General features: G+C 36.7%; 1 pseudogene; it reads left to right on the top strand.

Annotated features, from left to right (window-relative positions):
- Positions 1-485: 485 nt before the first annotated feature.
- LOC113501413 lies at positions 486-6254 on the top strand (annotated as a pseudogene).
- The last annotated feature ends 409 nt before the right edge of the window (positions 6255-6663 follow it).

Here is a 6663-nt window from a genome sequence, read left to right as displayed (position 1 = left end):
ATCGTCTAAAAACGTACAGTCAGCAACCAAAGTCAATAACAAAATTGGATTAGGAGTACAACAGTAAAATCCTCTAAAATCGTTGCTAAAAAAACCCTTTCGGAATTGAATGCCGTAATGGCGTTATCGCGAATCAAAATACAGCATTAATACGGCTTGTAAGAAACATGCACTTTTACTTTACGTCAACAAAATGAAGGCCTAAAAAAGTAACAAATCATTGAATGTATCTATTATACAGTTGTTTCGAAATCAATATTTTTATACTGTCCGTACTCAACCTGTACGTAGGTGTGCAAACTGTCTGAACCACAACACACAGTAACAACTTAATCCGAAGCGACAACATTACGTCACGGCGCTAATTGTTTTACCGATCTAATTAGGTATCGCTTACGTGATAATAGTTCCGAACAGTTCCTTTAGCGTTTGACATACACGTATAATCTTCAGTTACTGTTTACACTGTCACAAAACAAGTGAAGATGCCGTCTGGTGTAATTTTTTATTGTCTATATACCTTCGAGTAATTATGAACATATTCTAAGGTTTGGCAAACCTAAAGAATTAATTACAGTTGAAAATTCTGATGCGAAATCTGCTCGTTTAGCAGTTGAATTGAGGAATAAAAAGTCGAGAAGTATTCCAATACATTTGACGCAGCAATATAACAATGAAGGCTACAGTCAGCCATTGGAGAATATTGATGAAACAGATGAAGTTTTTACTATGGAGAATGTAAGTTTAGATTCATTGAATGTAGAAAATCTGAATTCCCGCTTAACACAAAAAAATAAACCGCCCCGACGATACAAACTTTCACCCCTACGACCTTTAAATGGCTCAACCGATCTTTATCAAGTATGTCTAAGAGCACTTCTACATAATTAGCCAAAACAAAATAAATTTATGCGTTCGCGACCTCTGATGCCACATACAGGCAGACAAGACAAACCTGTAACACCTAAATACCGATAAAATGTAACTTCGCATTATAGAATTAGCTACATCTTTGTCAAATTGCCAACTTTTATTTTAATTTTGTAGATATTTAATTAGGTAGGTAGCAGGTATTCGATTCATTCATACATTTATGCTACTAATATTTTGTTAGTTTTATGACGTCCGATATTCTGAAAGAGAGAAACCTGATATTATGTAACATGTAACATGCATAGCTTCATGTAATTATATAGGTACTTAGTAAACTTGAAAAATATTTTCTTTTTTATGTTTGTTACCTAAGCAATTCGAACTGGAAGAACAAATTCTATTGGTTTATAAAATAAGTGAAAATAACTTAAGTACCCAAGTAAGTAATTCTACACAGATTCTTCAAGAACTACTGAGCAAGTTGCACGTGGAGCACGTCGTTTGGATGAATGACAAAGCCGGCAACTATTTCGAGATTATATTCCCGCTGCCAACTGGCGATCAATGCGAGACGATGCTTCACTGTCTCACACAACTCGGTATCGGCGTCCGATGCAAGTCCATTGTCAGGTAAACGAGCGCGCAACGGTAATTAACCTGATATGCTCCATTAATCAAAACCTGAAGCCTACCACCATTACTTTTCAACCGACGTCAAAAAAGAGGTACTTATACTACACGGATAGCTGAGTGGTTGAGGACACAAGGTGTGATCCCCGCATGGGAAAAGCATTAGTGAGAAGCACGAAAGTTGTCCAAAGAAAAAGACAGTCGTTGGTTTTCCTTTTCTGTTTGTTACCTCAAAACTTCGGACTCAATGAACTGATTCTATCTATTCTTCTTCATTTATCTTTTTAGAGCTTCATTTGTTTCCGTAAATAATCATCAAGTAAGGCGCAGTAGTTTATTTGAAGTCAGTTAAAAATAATACTCCAAAATTAAAAAAAAAAAAAAAATTCAGTTGCGTCTTGCAAAGAGAGACGCCGCTCTACATCACGTAGAGCGCTATCACCCGTCTACGACTGTAATAATATTACTTTAAGGCATGGTAGTAAGCCTCTCATAGATAACCGCAGCTCTAGTGTAAAGCGTTTTATAGGAGCAATCGATATAGGTAGTTGGTATTTTAAGCTCCAGCCCACACAACCACTGCGAGTGGTCACGAGCACGTGCTGTGGATTAAGTGGGGATTATTTGCAAACGGCTATGTAAGTTTTCACTTGATTGTAATGAGGAGGAAGTTTTAATTAGGGTGTCTGGCTTTTTGATAGATGAACTGTCTACATAAGCGTATGTAATTCAGAAATGCATTTTAAATAAACAATTTTTCAAATCTGTTTCATCGACTGTAATTTGACCGTAATTTTAACAGAAAACAATGATTATAAATAATATATCGGCACAGTGCAATAGACCGGACATAATGAAAACCAAAGGACGGCTATTAAGTCTGGTTGTCTCTACCCGTGTAGTATACCGACTCGCCTTTACCATAAAGTCCAGGAATTACAAAGATGCAGCGTTAGATCCTTAGGTATATCTGATACTTTTTTAAATGATATTACCGACTAAACATTATGAACAAGTCTTCTTGCAGCGTGCTTCCATGTAGCGTGGTCCACTCGGCTGTCCAAACGAACGGATTGATGACGACACATTCCAGTAAGTTACGCATAATCTATGTTTTCAGTACTCTACGTTCTCGATGTAGTTACGTATGTACATTCGATTTTACCGTAAAATAAAGATATTTCTGTGACATTTAGAGACGCCTTAACACATGTAGCCAAAAATAGACAAAATAATTTCGTTTCAAATTAATGTCCCTAAAAGAGACTGATTTATCGAATTACAAGACCCTTTAAAATTAATTAGAGCGTAATTGATAAATTGAAAATAACTTAAGCCTACATGATTTTAAGAGAGTTATATTTAATTTCATTCCACCCTAGACTTTAGCTTTACCTAAACATATATGTCTAACTCAACTGTTTTATAATTCAAGACGAAAGTCTGAGGATGCGACACGTTGGCGCAACTTTGTGGAGTCGATCCGATCCAAACTGACTGTCAAGCAAGTTGTAGACGGTGTCAGGGGCGGCGGGGAACTGTCCTTCGACTATCTGACATTAATTATCACAGCTGAGTAAGTGGCTATGCTTAGATACTTAAGGTTTTAGGTGCTATAGACAGACTGAGGGAGGGTAAACATTTCTATGATCTCAGGTGTATAATAGGCACTTCACTTATTATGTAAGACATAGACAGCCTGGCAGTAAATTTTCTGATAAAGTGGGTCTAATTAAATCGGAAAAGTATAAGTGTTTTCTGAAGAAATATCTGCCTATTTCTTTAGCCTACAGTGTTAGTATAAATAACAACAGCTAAGTACTGACAGTTTTCCGCAAAGAAATTACGGAGTTGATAAGATAGATTCACATTTTCAGGATCAGGATGTACGCTTCCAAACAATAACAGGATCAAAATAGCTTTGAGCCATACTTTAAAGCTTGTTGTTGTTGAAACTATAATAAATTATTCTACTAAGAACGGTCACCCGTCCTACACTTGACCGCAACTGTCTTAAAGGTCAAACTCAAGGCTCAATGACGCTGGTATTATAACTTAAAATAATTCGAGTTGCCAACTGAAAACTCTGTAATCAAATCACCCTTAAAGAGTTTGTTATTGGTGAAAAGATTAGGACAAACTTTCGTTATTCCACTGTTTTCAGAGTCACTGACTTATCTGAGTAAAAACTTCTCTCTCGAATCACGAGACGAAAGTTTGTCTATATTATATGTTTGGTATCTTTTCTCGCTCAAACGGCTAACCAGTATCGAAAATACTGGAGGCACTAGCTTCTGTTGTTTAGACATAGTGTGACCTCGACCCAAGCAATCTCTCAAAGGATATGGGTTTCGTGTTAACGAGGTCAGATAGGCAGTCGCTCCTTGTAAAGCACTGGTCCTAAGCTGCAACTGGTTATACCGGAAGCCAACCCCAACATAGCTGTGAAAAGGCTAGACTTATGATGAACTAGATGGAAAATTGATACTTTTCTTAAAGAGTAGCAGAAGGGGCAGATCAAGCCCAACCAACTCCATATTGCAAGCCAGTCATGCAAACGCGACCTCTAGTTTTATCAATTATCTTAAGTGGTGTTCTGTTTCAGCTCCCTAGCAGCTTTAGGGTTAGTAGAAAACAATGCATCGAACATCGTAGCAGCCATGTTGGTCTCCCCACTAATGGGACCTGTGATGTCCATCACTTTCGGTACAATCATATCAGACAGGAGCCTGGTGAGAAGCGGCTTCGAAAGTTTGGTACTTGGCATGTTTGTGTCTCTTCTATTTGGGTTCATATTTGGACTGATACTCGGTACCACTGAAATGCCTTGGGGATTCGGTGATTGGCCTACAGAGGAAATGAAGGGACGGTAAAGTATTTGATGAATTTTAAAATGTGTAGTAAAACCGACATATATTTTTGCAAGACTAGTACTTAACGGTCGTTATGTATGAAAATACAAAATATATATTACGTCGTCATATAAAATTATGTATGAAGTACAATATGACCTATAAAGTCTACAATCAAAATTTTTATCTAATAGCGAAACATAAACTTTTTTTAATTTGATCGTATATTTGTTTTTAAAATCTGATCGTTGTTGACTTCTGATGGCTCGTTACTTTTGTTTTCAGAGGCAATGTCCGTTCTTTATGGATGGGTGTTCTTTGGGCACTAACTTCGGGTACAGGAGTAGCTCTTGCTTTACTACAAGGCAGTGCAGGACCGCTTATCGGTATCGCCATTTCAGCTTCTTTGCTGCCACCGGTAGTAAACTGTGTAAGTATACTTCTAAAACCATAGCCATTAGAATTTCTCATCATATTTTGTCAGTTTTAAATCGCTTTACTTTTTTAATTAGATTCCAGGGGTGTGAAATGAATAACTAAGACAAATCAAATGACATCTTAATTAGTAGGTCAATCTTATGGTTTTTTGTTTTCAGGGACTTTACTGGGCTTTAGCTTGCATATGGCTGTTATATCCAGGATCAAAAATTCCTCATATAAAAGGAGAAGCTTACACTGGCAATTCCTCATACCAACCCTTGTATCATGACTATCTTCCTATTGAATTTGCTGTGAACGGTAAATGTTACTTTATCCTAGACACCTTTAGGTTTACATCAGTGTAGCATTCCTATCACACCTAATAAACGACCTGGACCTTGAAGACCTGAACCGATTTCCGCCAAACATAGCCAAGAACACTCTCGACTGAAATACCTTTCAAACCAAAAAAACCGCATTAAAATCGGATCACCCATTTGGGAGCTACGATGATACAGACAGACCCATACACAAAAACACACGTCAAACTTATAACACCCCGTCGTTTTTTGCGTTAAAAATAAAGGCAGTACCTGTCCGAAAATATTTCACTAAAGTTAATATTTCTTTCAGGTATCGTAAGCTGTTGTCTAACCATAGTAAACGTGATATGTATATTCATAACTGCCATAATATTCCTGAAGATCAAGGAAGTGGCGGCTCCATATACTTCCAGTCCAGACTTGAGAAGGTTTTGGGAACAGGATATTAAGGTGGCACGAGAGGCTAACAGGGCTAACTTGCACAAAGCGGAAGACGATGAGAGAACTGAGTAAGATTTTATTTTAGGAATCATTTATAAACAAGAATGATGGTATGAAGTAGGTATGGTAAGTATACCGAGAGTGAGTTAGAGTAAGCATAAGTATGTATGTCAGTTATTTATTGCTCATACTACAAGTTGTGTGAGAGTTGAAGAATGGGTAGGTATTATTTACTACATGGATTCGTGCGGTAAAATTATCTTTTCGAGTACAAGTAATGTTTTTGTCTGACCGTTTTCTACAAGTTAATTAAAATCCTATTCAGATTGGTGTTAGAGAATCTGGATCACGAGACTGACTCAGAAATCAAAGAAAAGTTAGAAGCTGCGGTGGAACAAGCGCTAGATGATGAAACTTACAGGAAGGTGAAGAGGATGAGCTATCAGAGCCACATAGCTGACGAGGTAACGTTAAAAATGTACTACATAAGAACCTCTCAAAATATTGTTAACCTGTCTTTAAGTGATCTTCACCTTCGCAGTAAATTGGAGAATAGACATAAAAATACTTTCAAAGAGGCCCTGGGGGTTTTATTGTATATTGTCAATGGGTTAAGAATATTTTAATTGGGTTTACTAGTAATTTTTTTTAGTCGTATAATTTTTAGGGGAAGACGGGCGGAAAAGCTTTCATAGACTTGACAGCCAAGGCCTAGTTCAGGCAATGTATCTAATCAACCCCTAATAGGGGCATACTTTTACTTCTTAAGGTTGGTGGGTACTTAGGTAGAATAGTACCTAGTCCTATTGAATTAGATAAATTTCTTATTGATTTTCTAAAGTTAAACACTTTGAACTAAGGTATTTCGCAAATTTGCAATCATGTCGTAATAATATTCTTAATTATAATTATCATTATCATGTTCGCGCGTATGTTAATAATAGGTAATTGTGTTATGTGCGACATTTGACCTTCGCAAATTGTTCCTGAATTGATAAAACACATTATTATGTATTACTACTAGCTTTTACATATTGAATATTAATATATGAGGTCAGCGAATTAGTATTTTGAACCAGTATTTCTACAAACGCCAAATAAAATCTTAGGTTGAAATCCTGATT

The sequence above is a fragment of the Trichoplusia ni genome, chromosome 15, assembly GCF_003590095.1.
Source record: "Trichoplusia ni isolate ovarian cell line Hi5 chromosome 15, tn1, whole genome shotgun sequence".
Lineage (NCBI taxonomy): Eukaryota > Metazoa > Arthropoda > Insecta > Lepidoptera > Noctuidae > Trichoplusia > Trichoplusia ni.
The sequence above is the reverse complement of the archived record's forward strand: the minus strand, read 5'-3'. Positions and strand labels throughout refer to the sequence as shown.